Source organism: Schistocerca americana, chromosome 4, assembly GCF_021461395.2.
Source record: "Schistocerca americana isolate TAMUIC-IGC-003095 chromosome 4, iqSchAmer2.1, whole genome shotgun sequence".
NCBI classification, from domain to species: Eukaryota; Metazoa; Arthropoda; class Insecta; order Orthoptera; family Acrididae; genus Schistocerca; species Schistocerca americana.
In genome coordinates, this window is record NC_060122.1 from 501,669,546 (window position 1) to 501,693,722 (window position 24,177).

General features: G+C 44.2%; 1 protein-coding gene and 1 pseudogene across 1 annotated transcript in view; one reads left to right on the forward strand and one right to left on the reverse strand.

Moving 5' to 3' along the window:
• The window catches only part of LOC124612390 (spondin-2-like), a 624,943-nt gene that overhangs the window by 423,781 nt on the left and 176,985 nt on the right, over positions 1-24,177 (forward strand). The gene's annotated exons all lie outside the window — the stretch shown is intronic.
• LOC124614313 lies at positions 4,564-4,681 on the reverse strand (annotated as a pseudogene).

Below are 24,177 nucleotides of genomic sequence, written 5' to 3' on the forward strand. Positions count from 1 at the left end.
TTACCAAACCAGGCTGAATGTACAGTGCCGGCTGGGGTGCCCGTGCGGTTCTAGGCGCTACAGTCTGGAACCGCGCGACCTCTACGGTCGCAGGTTCGAATCCTGCCTCGGGCATGGATGTGTGTGATGTCCTTAGGTTAGTTAGGGTTAAGTAGTTCTAGGGGACTGATGACCTTAGAAGTTAAGTCCCATAGTTCTCAGAGCCATTTGAACCATTTTTTTGAATATACAGTGTGTCCGGGCTAGAGGTGTTCACAGACAAATTCTTATAACGAAAGAACTCGACATTTTAGTTGTTGGGTAAATACACAATCCATAGAGACACTCCAAGAGAAGATCCTCACCTCATTACTTGATGAATAGCGCTGAGTCGCATGGTACATTCACGCCAGTGACCGAGCACACCTATTTGGACATGTTGATGGACTTTGCAGTTCCACAGATGCCTCCCGACGTCGTTTTCTAGCAGGATAATGCCCCAATCCACCATCATGGGGATGTTATAACATTTATTTGCCCATGAGACGTTTCCTGAGCCTTGGATCGGAAGGGGGAGGGGGGTTCCCATTGCCTGACCATCTCAGTCTCCGATCTTACTACGCTGAATTTCAGTACTTGGGAGTTAATCGAGGACATTGCTCACAGAAGAAGGGTCAAGACCTGACAGATTTGAGACGCCGCAGTAGAGGCCGTAACATCTTTCATGCTTATGAATATGTGGGGAGAAGTGGAGTACGTTTTCGATATCTGTCGAGCAACAAATGTCGTCCCTACTGAACTGTACCAACATGCATAAAAATGTTTGAGGTCATGTGCACAGTGTTGGACAAGTGGACTTATAAACTTTAATAGGCACTGAAATATAAATAAATGTATTTGTATACTTCTAGCCCAGACACGCTGTTCAGTACCTGACAAAGTTTGAAAGGGGCCTCAATGTGGGGGTCTCCATTCGGCTGGTTAGTCGAAACGTGAGATACCCAGATTTGCCCAGATTTGTGGGGGCTAGGACATCACAGTGGCTCGTTGGCGGACTGCATCGGAACGTGTGGGCAGGCAAGTATGTCGTCCAGGTTCCAGTTGGTCACATCTGACCACCACAAGGGAACATCGTCGTGCTGTGCACCAGGCACATTGTAACCCCCTTCACATAGACGTCTGCCATCCAAGAACAAGCGTTGGACTCCGTGCAACATTCTGTGTCATCCCGCTCCATAGGTCGGAGGCAAACAGCAGCCGAACTAGAGGATTACCGTCCCGTGTGTAGGCTATCGTAAATATAAACGTCTGCGTTTAGAGTGGTGCCGTGATCGGTGAGCACGGACTGCTAGGGAATGACCATAGTCGGCGAGCATAGCGTCGACATGAGCAAGAGGTCTCGTTCTTTCAGTGTTTTTGAGAGGCGCAGCGGTGTTACTCCTGACGTCATAGTGTGGGAGTCCATCAGATATGATTTCAGGTCAAGGCTGGTACAAGGCTAAGTGAACAATGACGGCATAACAGTATATGATAGAAATCCTGTGTACTCATGTATTACGTCTGATGCGTCTGTTTTCGGTGCCATTTTTCAACAGGACAACGCTCGTGAACACATGGAAAGTGTCTCTAAGAACTGTCTGCTTGATGTTGAGGCAATCCCACATCTGTCTCTGATAGAATATGTATGGGACCAGCTCGGACGTCGACTTCTTTCCAGAGCCAGCATCCACGATGTTAAGGACGAATTACAGCAGTTGTGGGGCATATTGCTTCAGGAGAGAATACAACGGCTATATGAAACCCTTGTCAAGTGAATCAGTGCATGCATCCATCCTATAGGGAGTGGGTTCATACTGTCAAGTTCTTTGTAAATTTCATTCAGTTTTGTAATCATTCTAATAACATCATAAACACCCCCAAACGATTGCGTTTCATTCCGGTTCCTGTCTCCCCACCTCCGCCCCTCCTCCTTTGGATGCGTTACTATTTTTTTCTGACAGCGTACATATTGGAAATAAAGTATCGTAAATATCCATAGCATTTCATAAACGCATCAAGATTTTCGACAATGAATAGTACAGTACGTAGAATGTAGGTATTCTTCGTACTCTTTTAGTCTATCAATGTAAGGAAGGAAAACTGTCTTCATTGGTCCAAATGGTTTACCTCCCAAAAGCTTTCGAGAGTTCTTGGCAACGGAATTCTAGAGATGTAACGACTGACATAGTTTGTAGTGAAGCGTTTCCGGAAAACGGCTGCTAAGTGAATTGTTCATAGAAACTAAGACTCCTTAACGCGATCTTTACTTGATGAATCTGTGACTGAAAAGCAATGTTAGCATGGTATGTTTGCTAAAAATTTCACTGCAAGTTTTAATAGGCGTTATATTTCTAAACTGTATTTTTCAAGCTCTGTAAACTGCTAAAAAGTAAAAGCTGTATGTAAATAACTTGTTTCTACATTCAACACTGTGGCAGTTACACCCGTTATTAATGTACCAGCATTTCGCATTTGCGATGGCTTTTGTCTCGCGTTCATTAACCTGTGATCTTGCGACATTAATCACTTAAATATTCTGCCTAGACAAATGTATTCCCGGCATTTCATTTCTCTACATCAATTATTTCTAACTGCAGGGATTTTTTTCCCCTTTAGTGTATAATGACGTCATCCGCGGTCCGTATCGTGTACGGCCTAAACGATGGTCGGTGGGTGTTGTTAGAAATCAGCGCGCCGCCCAGTGTGATAAACGGTGACCGCGACACTGGCCACCGACCCAGCACTGCTGACAGCCGCCCATCAGCGGAACACGGCGGTCGCAGCGGCGGCCACAGAGCTGCGCCGCTGACAAAGTGTCGCCCGGCGACTGCCGTCAGCCGCGTCGACTGCGCTGGGCCGGACTCGACTGCGGGGGCGGCGATTATCGATCCCCGGGGCGGACGCTACGCCCGCCGTGTCCTCTCCTCCCCTGCACTGGCCACGTGCGAACCTCTGCCCCCAACACCGACACGCTCACTTCCGGCGCTGCGCATGTTTTTCGTACCATTTGATTAATAGCGCCACAGCCGGTCATTCGTAGACAAACAACCATCCACGTGGCACGGTGACTGTAGAAGCTGATCCCTTTCAGTTTCTTCTTGAAAAATACTGACACGAATATCTTATAGAAGGATAGAAAAATCTGTAGAAGCCCATCCTTAACAAGACCAGTTTGGGTTCCGGAAAAACGTACGAACGCACAACACCGTGCAAACCCTAAGACTTATCTCAGCAGAAGAATTTCACTGTACCAAAACTACGATTCCATAGTTTAGGCACAGTACAAAAATATCGTAATAAATGATAGTATTACCGGTAGTTTGGTAGCGCAAGTAAGCCAAAAAACATAAAAGAATGTGAAAGAGCGGAACTGGGAGACGACGACTTTTCTTTGTTATTTTGTTTCTTTTGCACATATTAGACTCGTACATCACTCAGTGTTAGTCCATTGCGTGTTTTATATCCTTATAAAATACAAATTACATTTTATAAATAATAAAAATTAGTTTATCACGTAACTGTAACCAAACCAATTACTTTTGATGCAAGCACAAATGGTTCAAATGGCTCTGAGTACTAAGGGACTTAACTGCTGAGGTCATCAGTCCCCTAGAACTTAGAACTACTTAAACCTAACTAACCTAAAGACATCACAAACATCCATGCCCGAGGCAGGATTCGAACCTGCGACCGTAGCGGTCGCGCGGTTCCAGACTGTAGCGCCTAGAACCGCTCGGCCATTCCGGCTGGCGATGCAAGTACAAATAACATGCAAAAAAATAAAGAAATCTATTTAATTGTTCTTGTTATTTTGTACTTAATAGAATGTAGGTCACCATAATCAAGATAAGAGCATCTTGTTATTACCAATACATACGAAAGATATTTATCAGTAACAGAAACATGTTTTACATAAGCTCTCTGAAGTGCCGAAGAAACGTTTAATATGTTTTTGTTATGAGTTATTTAATATTCTTTTTGCTTTCGTTTTTTGTTGAGGAAATTGCTTTTTGTAGCGCTATATCATAAATCGCTATTGCCTTTTTTTTTACTTTTACTACAACGTCCCACTGTTTTGGAATAAAATCTGAATTTAATATTGACAATCAGTTTTGCTACACATATTGTTTATTTTGAAGTAACAGACAGGGCGATAACTACATAGTACAAAAACCTACTGGGTTATGTGGCGCTGTATATATCCTCAGTTTCTAGACGGTTCACCACTTCCGATTACTGAGAGACTGATTGCGTATGCAAATATAGGGATTGAAATGAGGTAACGCCTGTTAGGTATGCAACCCACCTATCGTACAGGTAATGCGATTACAATCTTAACTGACCAAAAAAACTAAACTAAACTCCGTCCGAACAGGCCTTGGGAGGCCCAACGGTACCGACTGGCCACCGTGTCATCCTCAGCCCAAAGGCGTCACTGGATGTGAATATGGAGAGGCATGTGGTCAGTACAACGCTCTCCTAGCCGTATGTAAGTTCACGAGACTGGAGCCGCTACTTCTCAATCAAGTAGCTCTTCAGTTTGCTTGCCAACAGCGCTCGGCAGATCGAATGGTCACTCATCCAAGTGCTAGCCTAGCCCAACAGCGCTTAACTTCGGTGATCTGAGGGGAACCGGTGTTACCACTGCGGCAAGGCCGTTGGCCTTAACTGACCAAGCCTACTACCAAAACTGCCATAGTCTACGTCTGCTTATGACAGTCTACGGTACCTTACCGATGTTTTACAACTCTACTCACAAGGTAAACTGAAGAAAGGCAATCATCAGTTTATAACAATTATAGACTCAGAGAAATCTTTTGATGTTGTTGAGTGGATCACACTCTTTGAAATTATCATGGTAGCAGGAGCGAACTGCATAAAATGAAATGTTATTTAGGTACTTCCGAAAGGAAGTTGCACTTATCACTCTGTCATATCGATAATATCTAGACGACCGCACACAGAGAGCTCCGGGACGCTCATATCTCAGCTGAAGACGCAACTCATAGATGGTCCGCCAGCTGGCACCAGCGCGAGTCACGTATTCCTATTCTTATGGGTGGCGCTACAGACGCCACCACAGGACGCCGCCTTCGACTCCACTCTTTGCGTGCTAATATACCTGACCGCATGTCTCGTTAAGACGCCTCTCACTGAGTTCCATGCTCAAATACCGGAAGGGTCTCAATGACGTTACAACGAACAGGTCTAAACGCTACTACTCTTCAAACTATATCCAAAACTGCTGTATGGTCCATTCACACTAATGCGACCACCTGTCAAAAGCCCGAATAACCTTTTGCATCGCAGAGGTGCAGGAAGAGAATCAGTGAGGTTCTGGAAGGTACCGATAGGGATGTGGGGCCATGCAGACTCCAGTGCCGTGGCCAGCTGCAGCTGAGGATCCATGGCGTGAACAGCCTGGTCAAGGTTGTCCCACAGATTCTCGATTGTGTTTAAATCTGGAGAGTTTAATGGCGAGGGGAGAACGGTAAACTGAACCTGGTGTTCTTTGAACCACGGACGTACACTACAAGCTGAGTGGCATTACGCATTGCCCTTCTGGTAGATGATATTGTGACGAGGAAAAAACAACCTGCATGTAGTGGTCGACATGGTCCCCACGGATAGAAGCATACGTGTGCTCATCCACTGTGCCTTCCAGAATAACGAGATCACCCAGGAAATGCCAGACCATAACTATTCCTCTATGGCCTGCAACTTCCGACGATTTTTCAGGGTAGTACACACCAACAGCCATAAAACGTGATCCATCTGAATAAGCCATATGTTGTCACTCAGTGGACGTACAGTTGCTTTATTCACCCTTCGTCGCCGATGAACAGCAGACAGTAAGGGTGCGTGAACAAGGTGAATGCTGTGGAGGCCCATACGCAGCAACGTTCTCTGACTGGTGGTTGAGAAGACACTGTTGGTAGCTCCGTGGTTCATCAGGGCGGTCAGTTGCTCAACGGCTGCACACCTGTTCACCTGTACACATTGCCAAAGCAGTCGTTCAACCTTACCATCTATGCCCTGTGGTTCATCACACTTGCCTCAGCGCCGGTTTTGGATAGCGCCATACTGTCATTCACAGCATAGTTTAACCACTGCGGCATACATACATTTTACAGATTTAGCCGTTTAGGAAAGGCTTGATGGTGACTTATGGTTTGTGAGGCGCTCAACGACGTGCTTATCAGCACCCGTACAAATTCCCAATCCTTACGCTGTCCAATCTCGCCATTTCCCGAATGATGACTGAATGATCAGGACAGTACAAACACCCAGTCCCCGGGCGGAGAAAATCCCCGATCCTCCCGGGAATCAAACCCGGGGCCCCGTGATCCAGAGGCAGCAACGTTAACCACTACACCACGAGCTGCGGACTAGGAAATGCCTCCACCCTTGGCCCAAAAGCCAATGATCATGCCCTTTGGTCGTCAGGTAAGTCGCTCAGATTCCGTTTTATAAGAACGGCTGCACTGTTTTCTGTCACCCCGAAAGGCTTTACATACTCTCCACTGCTAGTCATGCCACCTGCCGTGTATGAGTGGTTATTGCACGTTGATGTCTAACGTATGCGGTGGTCACATGTGACTGGACCCTGTATTTTGTGAATTACGGTTCAGACAGTGCTGCAACAGACTCAGAGCTTCAAAGTTATGTATTCGTTGTTAGGACCATAACAGGTCAGTACAGCCGATACAAATAGAAATGTAACAGAAATGATTGGGGCATATAAACGAGTATCTTCGGAACAAAGGGAACGTCGAGGAAGCCTGTTGTATAAATTTAGAGAACCGGCATTCGACGGGGTCTGTGCTTCAGTCCGACCTCTATGGTACTAATCATGAAAACAACATGTGAAATATTAGGGCGCATACAGAGACATTTAGACAGCCATGTTTCCCCTCACTCGGTACAGTATTGGAGTCACGGAGAAAAAGTCTAATATTGGTGGGATGAACCCTACTCCAGGTACTGTGCTGTCGTTTGCGAAGTGTAAGGGTGAACCAGAACTCTATTAACAAATTTTCAGATGTTCTTCAGGGATGCCTTCTCAGTGTTTTGGTATAAGGGGGCCACGGTCTCTGGCGTCTCACAGACTAATCCTGTGACTGCGATTTACATTCTAAGACAAAATAGAAGCGACGCACGACTGAGGAATTATCCTAATGGGGCGGAAATAGGTAGATGTGCTGTACATGTACAGACAAACAAATGACTAGAATTTCTGGATGATTTAGTCAAGAGAAAGAGCTTCACAAATTGAGCAAGTCAGTTACGCGTTGGTCCACCTCTAGCGCTCATGAGGCAGTTATTCGGCTTTGCTTTGATTGATAGATTTTTGGATGTCCTCCCGAGGGACATAGCGCCACATTCTGTCCAACTGGCGCATTAGATCATCAAAATCCCGATCTGGTTGGAGGATCCTGCCGATAATGCTTCAAACGTTCTCAATTGGGTAGTGGTCTGGAGACCTTGCTGGCCAAGGCAGCGTTTGACAAGAAATGAGGAATATTTATATGACGTAGGCCCAGTCTTGTTTTGCTAAGCACTGGCTTCTGTCGTGTGAGCCATAATACAACGATTGCTTGGACATCAAGCAATCAAGCCATCCAAGCCGTAACGGCTCTGCCTTCCTGTGCGTCAATGCCACTGCGCCTCTGGTACTTCTGTCTGACGGTAGGACGTGGAAACAGTCTCTAGAATGTGGGGTGGCACTCTTCATATCAGCAACTAGTCTCTGATGTAACTTCACCTCGGCGACCCATATTGGCCCGTTTCTGCGGCCCCATGCATTAGCCATGCAAAGTGCTTCAACTTCATTCATCATTATCAGTAAATCACACCCTAGGACAGCCTCTTTTGTCGTTATCCGCTGCACCCTGAAAGCACAGCGGTACGCTGACTGTATTTTACAACCTGTTTTGTTGCCCATCATGGCATGCCATCCCGGGCTTACATTTCAGCAAGATAATGCCCGCCCGCACACGGCGAGAGTTTTGAGTGCTTATCTTGGCGAGGAAGGTCGCCAGATCTCTCCCCAACTGAGAACTTTTGGAGTGCCCCCCAACCAGCCAGGGATTTTGTCGATGTAACGCGTCAATTGGAGAGAAATTGGCGCGATATCCCTCACGACGAACTCCACCAACTGTGTAATTTAATGCCAAGCTGAGTAAATGTTTGCATAAGGGTCAGAGGTAGACCAACGCGTTATTGACTAGCTCAATTTGTGAAGCTCTTTCTCTTGACAAAATCATCCAATTATATTTGAAATTTTAATCATTTGTTTGTCTGTCATATACATCACATCTACTTACATCTGTACCATTCGGATAATTCCTTCTCGATAGGTTCCGCTTTACTTACTTTTTTCTTAGAGTGTATTTGCGGTGTAGCACCGCAATCGCTCTTTATTCTGTCAAAATATCTACACAACAGTGGAAAATCTTGTAATATGCAATCACCAGAACTGCTATATATAACACGCAGTAATGCTTCAAGCATGGAACGTTAAAGTACTACGCTGTCGTTGCCCCATCTGCGAGAACAGTTACGGCGTCATTGCGTCGCTTTTCGACTGCATTCAGTGAACCCATACAAGCGGAGCGTATCAGCCAGCTCTCGATCAGTAAACCTATCCATAGTACTGACGTGTATCACTGTTGACGCACAACTAACAGAGCAGGACAACAAAATCCTAGACAGAAGCGAGCAGTACTGAGTGCTAACTCAAGGCATTAATGTTGTCAACTGCGGTTATGGTGAGCGGTCGGAAGCAAGACAGTGTATACCGTCGACACTTAACTGTTTGTACTGTTTTCAGCGCAACACAGACACAAAGCTAATTGGGGGGGGAGGGGGGGGGGGGAAGAAACCAAAAGAAGTGCAGTGACTCTGCAACGAGTCGCCGGAGACCGTGAGTCGTTAGGTATCCCATTACAACCTCTGACAATTTGTCGGCGGACGCCCTGTTCACCCTGTAGCCTATATGCACATGTACCTGGGCGTAACGGTCCGTACACAGTCTTCGACAATTAAAATCATTCATAACGACCTTATGGTAGATGTGTCCAGAGCTATGTACAATATAAAAAGAGGTGTTATTTTCTAGCAACGTTGGCAACGAAATTTGATACTTAATGACTTGGTTATAAAGTAACTTCGACGACCGCTATCAGTTTTTTTTTAATGTGGTGATATATTTTATGAGCGGGTATTTATATTTCTTTCGCTGCATTCATTAAGGAAAGCGAAATATTATAAAACATTTTTACTGTCGTCATTTGCCACATTGCGACGCACCACATATACTTTCGCGGTGAATAACGATCAAAAGTTAATGTAGCGGAACCCACTCACAAAGCGCTGTTCACACCCGAATGCAAACACTCTCTAAAACTGTGGCGCTCATAAAATTATGCAAATTTCACAAAATTTTATCGCACATGAATTGCCGCCCAACGGCGAAATGAAAACATATAACGCTAGGCCAGGCCGTGAATCATAAAGTTTATGTAATGATTCGCCAGGTTAATCCGCAGAAAAATATTTTTTCCTGTAACTACTTTGATTTTCAGCTACGTGCAGCATGTATGCGTCAGTATCCAGAGTGTAACGCGTGTAAGTGCATGTATTTCTATTTGTGACGGAGGACGGTGTACTGAACAACATTACACTAGTATTTACTTCATTTTCAGACTAATTTTTATAGCTGTTAGAAGTAGTACGTTTTATTTTGGTTAGTATCGCCAAGTACATATGGCAAAAGCAAGTCACTAATGAAGATTTTCCTGGGGTAGCAGGTCAGGTGTTGAAATATTCAAATGTGTGCGGATTCCTAAGGACCAAACTGCTGCGGTCAACGATCGGGCCGTGCAATCCGCATCAGGGCAACTCCGCACGGCCAGATGTTGAATCATTCATCTATGGACGTAATACGATTAGTCTATACTGATAGGCGTAGTCCACTTACTGGTGCAGTTACGACCTTGCAGAAAATACCAGGTAGTCAATTATGTGATGTGTTTGTGGGTAGACTGTTAGACACAGAGAAAAAAGAACTATGGGCACTTACACACTGCCGACCGGAGCGGCCGAGCGGTTCTAGGCGCTACTGTCTGGAACCGCGCGACCGCTATGGTCGCAGGTTCGAATCCTGCCTCGGGCATGGATATGTGTGATGTCCTTAGGTTAGTTAGGTTTAACTAGTTCTAAGTTCTATGGGACTGATGACCTCAGAAGTTAAGTCCCATAGTGCTTACACTCTACTTAAACTAACTTATGCCAAGAACAACACACACACACACCCATATCCGAAGGAGGACTCGAATCACCGACCGTGTCAGGGCCATTCTGCGCGGCCATGTGTTGAAGTATTGATGCAGGGACGTAAAACGATTAGCCTATACTGACAGGCGTAGTCCACTACAAGGGGATCTTCCATACTGTAAATCACGGATATGTTGCAGAGGAACTTACCCTGACTACCTACCTGGCTATCCAGTTTTTTGGCGACGGGCCTTGGTTTTTGAGAAAATCGATTTTGAAGTTCATTGCGCCCTTCGTATACCCGTAACATTAGATGTATTTCGGGCAAGTCAGCGTAGCGCAGCGGAAAAGGTTCATGGTTACCGCGGTGGAGGTACCGTGTTCGAATCCTGCTCCAGTGCCTATTTTTTTCAAAATCGACAGCATATTTCAATTTTATTTCAAATAATATCACAAACAGTGTTAGGTGTGCGAAATTATAAAGATATATTCAGTTATTAAATTTTTCAAATATTCATTCCGTTTGTGGTTTGCAGTTGGAGTTCCAAATGTTCGTACAACGGTCGCTTCTTGTATTACCTGAAATCGATCTCCGCACATTATCGTCCCCTCTCCCGTGAATACCGTTAGCCGTAACGGCAACCCCAGCTCCTAGCTGCGGCCAATGAGGATGGCAGTTGCATTCCTTTACGTTCGCATCTAACTACAGCGTGTTGCTCGCAAAGCGTCTCTAGTGTTAGAAAAATTCTGTGAAATGGAAGAACCAAGTGTTTCTGCAGTAGTGCAGCTAGAAGAAGATCCACAAGTAGAGGAGTTGAACGAATAATCAAAAGGCGAAATCACAAATGCCATTAAATACGCTGAACACCTACTCCGCGAGCAGGATTCGAACACGCTACCTGTAGCGCGGTAGCCGAGAACCTTTACCGCTGCGCTACACTGACTTGCTCGCAATATACGTAATGTTACGGATATACAAAGCGCGCAATGAACTTCAGAATCGATTTTCTCAAAAACCAAGGCTCGTCGCTAAAAAGCCGGATAGCCAGGTACTCAGGGTAAGTTCCTCTGCAACATATTTGAAGCGCATCAAAATCCGTGATTTACAGAATGGAAGGTCCCCTTGTTAGTGGTGCAGTTACGACCTTACAGAAAAGACCAGGCAGTAAATTATGTGATGTGTTTGTGGGGAGACAGCTGGGCACAGAGAAAAAAAAACTATGGGCACATGTTAGGGTACCACATACCAAAATATGTGCACCCGTGCAGTTAAACGCGTTAATCCTGAATATCTGTCCAAAACTGGGTCATATAATAAAAAACTAAGTATAAGTAATAATTTGCCGTGAACCCTAACAGCGTAGCAAACACATCTGTAGTAATCTAGTGGCAGTGCGAAGCTCATGCACAATACCGTAACTGGATCCTTTTTAGTTCTGCCTTTTTAATTCTACCTTTCAGTGCTACATTTTTAGATGCTTCAGGTACTACTTTGTTTACTTGCAATTTTGCCAATTCAAAACAAACATTAATTAGATTTCCATTTAAAAATACCTGCTAACTAGTTTGAACTTACGCCAGGATGTGTGTTCTCTACTTGTTTCGCTCATGGGAGTGCGTTACGGAAAAGCTGAAGAATCTGGTCTGACCGACGTCAACTGTCCAGTGAACGCTTACGCATAAAGTTTCAGTGTTCAGAATTTAGTGTGGAATCTTGGAATATTCTACAGCCCTCTATGTACCACTTTCGAAAGCTGCGAAGACAAGGTTTGACTAATTACAAGGCGCTCAGAAGCAACTAAGCAGTCATCGTTCCAGCACTCCAAACGCGAATGTAACTGGAAGAAAAACCAAAAGATGGTTCAAGGAAAGTATTTTCAGAGTATGGATGTATACGAAATCACCACAGACTAGAGGTACAGGCAAACAAATGTTTATAATGAAAGAACTCGAAATTTTATGTTGTTGGGTAAATACGCAATCGATACAGACACTCTCCAAGATGTGAAGCTCACCATTTCATGAACAGCGCTGAGTCGTATGCTGCATGCGCATAAATGTTTACTGTAAAGTACGTAGACGTACTCCTGACAGTCAACACGTGTACGACACAACAAAAGGTGCAGTGTATGCTATGGTTAGCAGAGTTAAAATCTGTGACTCGTGTTCGACGCCGTGCAAGAAGAGAATGGAACGTGGGTCCTCGCTTGCAAAAATCCATTTGTCTATGGGACAGAATTCCTCGACAAAGAGGAAGTTTGATTTTATATGCTGGAAAACATCCTAAAGCGCTGGTGAATTAAGAGGCTGCGGAACGCGTGCTCGAAGACTTCGCTGGAAGCCAACGTAAATCCATTAAGGAAGTAGCCGCCACCATCTGTCTCCCAGTCTCACTCCACTGGATTTCCGTGCACGGCGGATTTGTCAAGGACATTGTTCACAGAACAAAGGTTCGAGATGTGGCAGATCTGAGACAACTGATTTACGCCACAATAAAGACCATAACGCCTGTCATGCTTATGAACATGAAGAGAGAAGTGGAGCACCGTTTCAATACCTGTCGAGCTACGAACGGTGCCCACATCGAACTGTACCAAGATGCGTAAATGTTTGTGCTCCTGTGTACAACGTTGGACGAATAAAGTTATAAACCGTAGTGTGTACTGGAATATAAACTAATGTTTTTTACACCTCTAGTCTGGATACAGGTAGAGGAGAAGCTGATTTGGTTGGTATCAAATGTTATTCTATTGCGTTGCGTCATGAATGTAGTTGTGTCTTCGTAACCCAACACACTCAAAAAATTATACGATTATTAGGTAGGAGCATCAGAAGTCGGCGTTTCTATATAAAAGTCACAAAGACAAAGTACACGAACAGTCCCCATGTGTTTTGGAGGGATCTGTTCGAATTTATTTGCAGTTGATTAGGAAAACCGCAGACACCTAAATCAGATGTACTGGCGTGACATTGACCACCATTACTATCATATACGATTTGCTACGACCTTCCATGGCGTCAGTATTTGCAGTAACTTCGACCATTAATAGACCGCCTCGTGCTTGCGTACGGCGCTCTATCAAACTGTGTGCCTGACTGTGGAAACACATCGGACGTCAAATGTATGATGGCTGGAGCAGACAAAGGGACGGTCATTGGCCGCTGGGTGCACACGCCTGTTCTGTATTCACCGTTCGTCGTAAAGACTTACAGGGACACAATTGGCTTACGTTTTATTTGAGAATGTAGTTTTTCACAAGATAAGCTCTTATCAATTGTTTCGAGTAGAAAATTTTCTTTATCAATGTAAACCAGTTTATATCCCTCAAAATGTAGTTGCGATCTAGACAGAAGAAATCGCCAGATATTTACTGACTGCAATGTCTGTTAAAATATATCACAGTCATATCTCTTATTATTCAACTCCTTCTATGGCGCGAACAAATTTAACTGGAAGATACTGGATACGGTCTAACATATCTAATGTCTGGATGACGACTTGGTTGCTAAAATCTCTTCATAAGCCCTGAATCTCAAGGGAGTAAGAAATGTCTCTCTGAGAAATTGTGTCGAAATCAGAATCATTGTTTATCACAAAACTGTGTGCCATTGTCTTACTATATATTACAAACCACCAGGTACACTGTTGTGTTGCAGGGTCTAAATGACTGACATAAATAAATGGAACCTGGTGAGAAAGTTAGCTCAGTAGCCTTCCTTATGCTTGTGTCTGTAGCGACGGCCCAGAAAAGCCCACGAGACCCAAAGAAACCATCTTCTGGAAAACTAGCTGCTTTAGTTCCGGGTCTGGCTGACCCATTCAAGAATTGTACTTGTCGACCTTGATAGTTGCACGGTCAGCGCGGCAGGTTGCTACCGAAGGAGCCCGGGTTCCATTCCCGGCCGGTCGGAGATTTTCTCCGCTCGGGGACTAAGTGTTGCGTTGTCCTTACGGTTGTATCGGCCTAATTAACATTCAGATCTTGAAATGGCTGTATGGACACGTACCGAAAACCAACAAATTAAAATAAGAAAAGGGCTGTATTGACCTGTAGGTCAATGATAATTTGGAGACGCAAGTGTACATGTCAGGATCGCGTATGACTTACGACTTGACAGGACACGGGTTCGGGTATATTTCGAGGGATCTTAGTAAACGAGACAATAGTCAGAAGTGAAACGCCAAGTAACGAACATCCTTGTCTAGAGCGTACTCCGTTATCGAAGGTAAGGAGTGCTTTCCGCAATAGCAACTGCTAAGTCGTGCCTAGTCGTGAAAGATGGGGTGTCTGGGAAACCAGCTTTCTCGGATCGCTAGACGTCAGTTCAAGCAAATCGTATTAAACTTGCTTTATTACAGAAAGTAAACGATATAATTAACTTTGAGAATTACATAGATGTGTCGCAAGCATAGGGAGACAGGCAAAATAATCAATCTTCTCCTGTGTAACAATTCCAAAGTCTGATACAAAGAGGGTTCAAGCGAACTAAATGAGCTTTGACGCTTCTATGCAAGTCACTAGACTTGAGGCTGCTGTTCGACTGGACCGCGACCAGTCGAGCGTGGCGCTTATGTCCTCTTCACATAGAGGCCGTTGCTGTCGCGTTGTCGTCCTGGAGAGGGGTCGCTAAGCGTGCAACTGCTGACGTCTTGTCACAGCACTCTCTGCTCTATTGTTCCCGACTGGAGTGCCGGCGCCTGACTTTACGCCGCAACAGTAACAAATGTAACAGGCGAGAAGAGAGATGTGAGGTGGCCAATGAAATTTAAGGACATGTCCAGACCAAATTTTATGGAACACAAGAATGCAACGTGCGGTTTTAAGGTATAGATAATTATTGTGAAATGGATCTTCTGTTGAAATCAGTTAGCTGCTACTTTACGACCAGATGTCCAGTGGACAATCTTGTCTCTGCTTATGGTTCATTTACTAACATACGGTTTTGGGTGTGTTCTGTTGCGTTGCGCCCTTAAAGAAACATCAGTTACATAAATCAACTGACCAGCCTAAAGAACTATCAGTGATATATATAAGAGCACATAAATGAAGATGATATGTTGTGTTCTGCTTTTGAACTCACAAGTGCACAACTGAAACAATCAATTAAACGAACACTCAAACGACAACACTTTATTTGATGTATAAACTGAAATTATGTTTACCAATTCACTTCTGTGGCTGTGGGAATACGAATGGAATTAATTATTCAATTGAATAACTTGCTGTCAAAATACACAAGAGGCACCTGAATACCTTGAGCCGCATGAAATTACAAGCTGCAGTTAATGAACTCTGAATGACTACTGCAGCTACGACAACACATGTCCTTTGATGGTACTCGACACGCTGTACATTAATAACTGTCAAAAGTCTCGACTGAGCGACGATACAATTACTCTGTCCTCTAGAGGCGGCAGTAGAACCTCTAGTCAGAAATAATGACAGATCTGCGAAACTAATAGAACTGCCACGCTTGTTCTTTGCGGCCGTATCTGAAGAGCATTGCGCGCGGTAATGGCGCCTGGAATCTCTCTGGAGGCGTGGCTTATTTCTTCTTCCTGGTTGGTGCCTGATGGTGCTGCCTGGCCATGCAGCATCTGTGCAGTGGTCGACTACTGATGTGCTACGATCGACCACATGAGATATTTAAATAAGGGAAATAATAAATGATTTATCAGGCTATTAATGAATGCTAATTACGGTATTAAAGTTCACTATCAGTTTATTCAGATTAAGCACAATATATTTTCAGAGGTTCCTTACACAGACCAACATTATAAACAGAGAAATATGAAAGAACTGACCTAACAGAGCAAGCAGGTATTTGCAGGCAATGATTATTGTAAGCCAAAGGCTTTGTGGGATGGACCAAATCAACTAAACTGAATAAGCCCTAATGCCCAATATGCTAATTCAAGACTATATTCAACAAAAAACTTACCAAAGCAAAGAACGTGACCCAACCAGCTACGAACTTCAGAAGAGCATGAAATTTGCCCTATTTTCCCCTTCATAATTTCCTCCCCGTGACCAATTACTTGACTCAAGTGAGTATCTGGAAGTTAGACTAACTTTCCACTGTACATAAGTGATAATAATTTTAAGTATTTCAGATATACATTATATACATTTTAACAGTTTGCAGAGGTTTGTTATCTCAATATATGTTAAACATTGTAGAGTAAACAATTTAATTATATTTTGCAGTTCACACCAAACGGGTAATGGCAAGCACTAGTCAAATACACAACTTTATTCAGTCTGGCGGTTCCTCACTACATTGCTCAAACAGATGACGTAAAAAACACTCACTTTTCTTGTTAATCAACTATAAATGAATTGGAGTAATAGTAGCAATCTGTCATGTTGATCTATCGTGTAGCTGTGAAAAACTCTTCGTTTTAGCACTCATTTAATACTTATTAAACAATTTATTGATAACAGTTCATGTGTCTGTTCTGTTCTGTAATGAATATACTCATCTTCCAGATAACTTAAAGATGGTGTATCGCACCAATTTTTAGCATGCTTGTAGCTTTTGTTAGTGTTGTTATAAACTGTTATAAATGTTAATAATTTTTCATAACAGTTGTTATACGAATACGGAAGTAATTTTATTTAACTCATCACCTTAGTATTATTTCAATGGTTTCTTCAAATTTTCTGTCGCTCTTCTGGAAGTGATTCTTGCGTTTGTAGTGAATATTTGAACCTTTAATTTTAACACAGTCAGAGTGTTGCCATACTGCTTAGCTTCCACAGCCACACGGTGACACAGTTTAGCCTTGCCCCTGTGGCATTTCCACTACACTCAAATGAACTTCCAGATTTTTGCTTAATTTATATGTACAGCGGGCAGACTTCTCGTAATGTTGAAAAGAGACAGAGAGACTGGAATATTTTGCAACTACATATGGTGAGGCACATATCAAAGCCTGTTGAGAGGTTGTTGAAGACTTAGGTCATGGATGCAAACTATGCCACTCAGTTGGAATTATTGCCAGCAGATGCCTGATCCAGCTCAACAAAGTCGCTGTCATACACACTCCTGAAGGCTGAGTTTCTATGGGTGCACAACATAACTGTCAGACAATGGCCGACAAATACCACAGACCAGTCACAACCTCGAAATTAAATGCTCTATTTGATGAAAGTAAAAGTCCACCAGCCAAAACTCTGTGTCTCAAAGCTATAATTAAAACCCACGAAAGTTACCCTGAGATAATTTAAAACATAGCTGAAATATTAATGTTTCATTTTACATTTTTAGCGTGAAATTAAAATTTGTTTACTGTCTTGCAATGTGTTTTGTAAAGGGTTACTGTAGTCAGTCTAACTGAGTGCAGAACAGAATATTTCATGGCAATAAACTTGCGTACACTATTCAGTCTCTTAACATTCCCCGAATAATCATAGGCACAGATTGTTCGTACATTGTTATTTTGCCGTGACAAGGGATGTTAGCAAGGAGAGTTTCCCGCGTGACGACACACTGCAAGCATTTCATCGCTATCGTGAGACGCAAATCATTGAAGATTCTAATGTCTTCAAGCACATGAAACATTCGGAATTCTACGATAGGAACGAGTATCGGTATCTTCATTTACAAAACGAAAAGTTCACATAAAAACTATGCTCATAATAATTAATTATTTTATGCTTAAATGTTTGTATTGCATATCATTAGAAGTATGTTGCAGATTCAACACAACATTTTGTAAATTCAGTTCCAAAAATTTTGCTAAAGATATCCCAAGGATTATCTCTGACAAATATGTGTACCAACGATTATCTCTGACAAATGTGTAAACACCTTGATTTGTATAGTATCTCTGTTCTTGTTCGGTGCGTTCGGATTTGGCGGGCAGACGCGGTGAATGGTGGTCAAGTCTCTGTGTGAGACTGCAGGAAGCAGACATATAGTCCGAATTGTTACTTCATATTGTGTCTTTACAATGTGTGAAGAGTTTAAGAATACACTCGGTTAAAAATTCATGTACTTTACTTCATTTGGTAATCTGAGAGTTACCAGATTTCCAGTTCTTTCATCAGTCAATTTTCTACACACCAGCCCAGTCCGTGCGCGTTATCATGCCTCTAAAGAAGACAAATAAACCAACATCAAGACAATCAGCTAAATAAAAACTGTATATATTAGTATATGGATATGCCCTTCGATGCAACTCACATCAAATTAATAACAAGCATCCAGTTTGAGGACAAGTCACTGAATATGGTGCATTCAATAGGCCTATGACAAGATATATCTCTTTGTGGTCCTCCACGATGACTGCTACCTGCAAATTACGGTTCACAGGTACTGCAAGAAGACTATAGCAATTGTGTCAGCTATGTAGACACAGACATGATGCAATCGTCTCGAAACGGTCAATTTGGCCTCCATGCGTCTACTACCGACAACAGTATATACCGTCCAGCAGCGTGATGAACGAAGGATGTGGGCAAGGGAACACATTCAATCGAAACCAGATCAGTGCCATTGCGCTATATCCACTAATGAGTTCAGGATTTTCCAGGCCGCTGATGATCGTCGTAGGAGGACTTGAAACGCAGTCAGTGCACATTTCAGACGTAAATTACAACGGATAATGCACATAAAGTCAGCCATGGTCCGGCCAGTATCACACAACGATGTCATATGTCTCTTGTCGCTGTTGATGGTTATACAGTTTTGCGAGAAGATCATCCAGTCTAATACCCAGCCCTGTAGTCAACATTCCGGCGAAGATTTCATCTTTCAAGAAGATAACGCACAAGCATATTGCGTCCATCTTGTGAACACCTTCCTGCAGGAAGAAGGAGTAAATGGAATGGGACGGGCCAAGGTATCTCGTGACGTGAACACAATTGAGGATGCTTGACACAAGTTGTAACTTGCAATGCATTGTCGCAGGTACACTTCTCACACAGTGGATGACCTCAGGTTGGCTGTCATCGAAAACTGGAACAGATGTGAACAGCACCTTGTGTCCAGCTTGCCAAGGAGGATCACAGCGTGTTACATTGCACGGGCTGCTGCAGAGCGGGCGGTTCTGTCCCCTATAACCACCCGGCGGAGGAATGCTGCCGTGACGTTCAGTGAACGCGTGATCTCCGAAGGAAGGACTGGTGCCCACGATGGCAGGGTTAATTGCGGTGAGTCTCGCGCCGCTAGCGGCGAAGCTGGCGCCACGTGTTACCGTGGCGGCTGCTGGAGACGCAGTTGACAACAACTCGATGTGTGTATGTTTTCGGAGTACTGTTTTCCTACGATCTCGCTAGCGGTCAGAGAGGCGGCAACCTGCAGTACACGCTTCTGTGCTTGGTAGTTGGACCCCAGACGGATACAATTCAGACATTTCATAGTCAGTGTGGGAGAGTGATTTACACTGAAGTGCCAAAGACACTGGTACACCTGTCTAATATTGTATAGGGCACCCGAGAGCACGCAGAAATGCCACAACACGACGTGGCTTTGACTCGACTAATGTCCGAAGTAGTGCTGGAGGGAACTGACACCATGAATCCTGCAGGGCTGTCCATAAATCCATAAGAGTACATGGTCATCCAGATATGCTGAACAATGTTCATGTCTGGGGAGTTTGGCGGCCAGCGGAAGTGTTTACACTCAGCAGAGTTTTCCTAGAGCCACTCTCAAAAAAAAAAAAAAAATAAATAAATAAATAAAAAAAAGTAGTTCAAATGTGTGTGAAATCTTATGGGACTTAACTGCTAAGGTCATCAGACCCTAAGCTTACACACTACTTAACCCAAATTATCCTAGGGTCAAACACTCACAACCATGCCCGAGGGGGGACTCGAACCTCCGCTGGGACCAGCCGCACAGCCCATGAGTGCAACGCCTTAGACCGCTTAGCTAATCCCGCTCGTAGAGCCACTCTGTAGCAATTCTGGAAGTCTGGGATGTCGCATTGTTCCGCTGGGATTGCCCAAGTCTGTAGGAATGCACAAAGGACATGAATGGATGCAGGTTATCAGACGTACGTGTCATATGTCAGAGTGAAATCTACACGTATAGGAGGTTCCATTTCACTCCAACTGTACACGCCCAAGACCATTACTGAGCCTCCACCAACTTGAACAGTCCCCTGCTGACATGCGGGATCCATGGATTCATGAGGTTTTCTCCATACCCGTACACGTATATCCGCTCTATACAATTTGAAACGAGACTTGAACAACCAGGCAACACGTCTCCAGTCATCAACAATCCAGTGTCGGTGTTGACGGGCCCAGGCGAGGCATAAAGCTTTGTGTCGCGCGGTCATCAAGGGTACACGAGTGGGCTCCTGAATCTCATATCGATGATGTTTCGTTAAATGGTTCGCAGGCTGGCACTTGTTGATGACCCAGCATTGAAATCTGCAGCAATTTGCACTTCTGTCACGTGGAACGATTCTCTTTAATCGTCGTTGGTCCCATTCTTGCAGAATCTTTTTCCGGCAGCAGCGATGCCGGAGATTTGTTGTTTTACCGGATTCCTGATATTCACGCTGCACTCTTGAAATGGTCGAACGGGAAAATCCCCACTTCATCATTACCCCGAAGATGCTGTGTCCATTCGTTCGGCCGCCGACTATGACACCCCGTTCAAAATCACTTAAATCTTGATAACCATCCAGTGTAGCAGCAGTAACCGATCAAACAACTGCGCCAGACACTTGTTGTCTTATATAGGTGTTGCCGATCGCAGCGCCGTATTCTGTCTGTTTACCTACCCCTGTATTTGAAGACACATGCATATACCAGATTATTTGGCGCTTCAGTGCAAATGTTACTCGAAAGAAAGACTACCGTGACTGTTTTAAAACAGTTTCAAAACGACTCCAGCTCTGTTTTGATTCAAGGGGAGACTATTTTGAATAAATACAGTGATTTTTGTGAACATAGTTCATGACTTTTTTTTTCATAGCCACAGCCCTAATGGAACTGGGACAAACTGTGTATGACATGAACATGACATGTACGGTTCACCAAAAAAGAGGAATGAATCGGCAATGCCCACAGATAATCCAGATAATTTGAACTGTCTGACCAGAACTACCAGACCGCGCCGTCACTTTCAACACACGTAGCCACGATCAAAATAAGCCGTACACACCGCGCTACGCCAGGAACCAGAACACCACTGGAAGCAGAACAGAACACCGAGAGCTTTTGAAACTATAGGCAGCTTCGAATAGGGCTGTCTGCGCTCTGATGGGCGCATTCTAGCGGAAAACTACATCATCATGGCTTCCCGTAGAATATAAAGACTCTACGAGTTGATCAAGGTATTTGCAATCGACCTGTTGCACTGAATACTATCTTCGCAAAATTTTATGCGCGAGATGAAAAAGAAAATGCATTTGAAAAATGGAAATGGCAACATGAGACGCAAGTTTAAACTCATTCGGAAAAACTGTCTAAATTTTGTTAGCTTTTGCTTTTACCTCACAGTAAATTTTTTAGTTTCATATGGCTTATTGTTACATTCTCCTTTCCTTTTGGACCTAACATCAGAGCCATTCGCTGATATGTAGCTGGTTTGGCAGTTTATAATATTGCTGCAGACGGTGAGAGCCTCCTGTCTCCAGGTAGCAAGGTGAGCTACTCTGGAAGTCACCTTCACAGTGAAGTTATTCATAACCAACCCCACTTCGCTAATTTAATGACAACCCACATTTTAAAACTGACACTGAACTTCAGTGTTAGCAGCACTAGTGTCTCCTTTCTTTTTCATGAAATTGTAAAGACCCTGATGTAGTCTCGTGACTGCACTTAATAAATCATTTCAAGAATGAAGCAACAAACTTGTACTTTACCTCAGCGAAATGGACGAAACAAAAAACTGTGAAGAAACTCATTATATGAATTTCCTGTTCTTATTTTGATTGCTTTTAATAAAAACACTGACCTATCCCCCGACTGTGCAAAGATGTGGCGATGAACCCTTCTCGCCATCAGAACTCAGCAAACGACTGACGTAGCTACGAGGTGGCGAAAACGCTGCTTGGACGACGTCCTCACAGTTACTGCAATGAGTAGTGTAGTATAGCGAAACGTAAGCCGCACAAAGGGATCATATCAAATAAACTTTCCCTTTAAATGGCAGGCCGGAGTGGCCGAGCGGTTCTAGGCGCTACAGTCTGGAACCGCGCGACCGCTACGGTCGCAGGTTCGAATCCTGCCTCGGGCATCGGTGTGTGTGATGTCCTTAGGTTAGTTAGGTTTAAGTAGTTCTAATTTGTAGGGGACGGATCACCTCAGCGGTTAAGTCCCATAGTGCTCAGAGCCAATTGAACCATTTTTGAACCCTTTAAATGGCGTAGATATACTGCTCTATGTATCTAATCACGACGGGTTTTCTATCACCGCAATGGTAAATATTATGCCCAACTCTTGGCTACGCGTCACAGTGGTTGAAATACTGGTCTGGCATTATGGTGTTGTGTGTCTACCCAACCAACGTAGTGTGATCTATATTTGCAGCGGATTCCTAAATTATGGCCGGCCGATGTGGCCGAGTGGTTCTAGGCGCTCCAGTCCGGAATCGCGCTGCTGCTAAGGTCGTAGGTTCGAATCCTGCCTCGGGCATGGATGTGTGTGATGTCTTTAGGTTAGTTCGGTTTAAGTTGTTCTAAGTCTAGGGGACTGATGACCTCGGATTTTAAGTCCCATAGTGCTTAGAGCCATTTGAACCTAAATTGTGTTTAGTCAAATGCTTGGACGCGGACACGAAAAGGAACGATCGATTCTTTGCACAATTACGCTCTGAGACAAAAAAAGAAGTGAAGCACCAAGTTGCAGTTATCCGAATGGAACGTAAATCGGTAGATGCTGTGTACATCTACGGGAAAACAAATGATTACATTTTAGAAAAATTGGACGATTTGTTCAAAAGAAAGAACTTCACAAATTGAACCAGCCAATAACGCTTTGGTCCACCTCTGGCCCTTATGTAGGCAGTTATTCGGCTTGGTACTGAGTGACAGAGTTGTTGGATGCCTTTCTAACGGATATCTTGACAAATCATGTCCAATTAGCGCGTTAGTTCATCAAAAACCCATAACGCCCCAAAGTTCTCAACTGGAGAGAGAAGCGACGACCTTTCTTGCTAAATTACTTAATCTGTTAAGTACGAAGACAAGCAGTAGAAATCCTCGCCGCATGGGGGGGGGGGGGGCATTATCTTGCTGAAATGTAAGCCCAGGATGGCTTGCCATGAAGGGCAACAAAACCCGGCGTACCGTTGTAGTATAAGGATGCCGTGGATGACAACCAAAGGGATCCTGCTATGAAAAGAAATTGCACCCTAGACCACCACTCCAGGTCGTCGGGCAGTATGGCGGGCGAATGTCAGGCTGGTTCCCACCGCTATTCGAAGCATCTCCAGACACGTCTTCGCTGGTCGTCGGATCTCAGTTCGAAGCGGAACTCATCACTGAAGACATTTCTACTCCAGTCATTGAGATTCCAGGTCAAATGTGGCCGACACCACTGAAAACGTGGCTGTTGGTGTACAGAGGTCAATGGCAATCGGCGCAAGGGGCGCCGTGAGCTCAGACCCCTTTCTGTGAACCATCTATTAATGGAGGTTGTGGTGACTGAAGTACCAGTTACACGTCGGATCGGTGATAATGATGAATACGGGGTTCTGAGTGCTTCTCCGACGATTGCTCGGCCCTCACGTTCTGTCGTCTCTCTAGGTCGACCGCTTTCTTATTGCCATTGTGTTCGACCACGATTAACCCATTCCTCCCGTCCGACCCGATAGCTGAGTGGTCAGCGTGACTGATTGCTGTCCTACGGGTCCGGGTTCGATTCCCGGCTGGGTCGGGGACTTTTCTCCGTTCAGGGACTGGATGTTGTGTTGTCT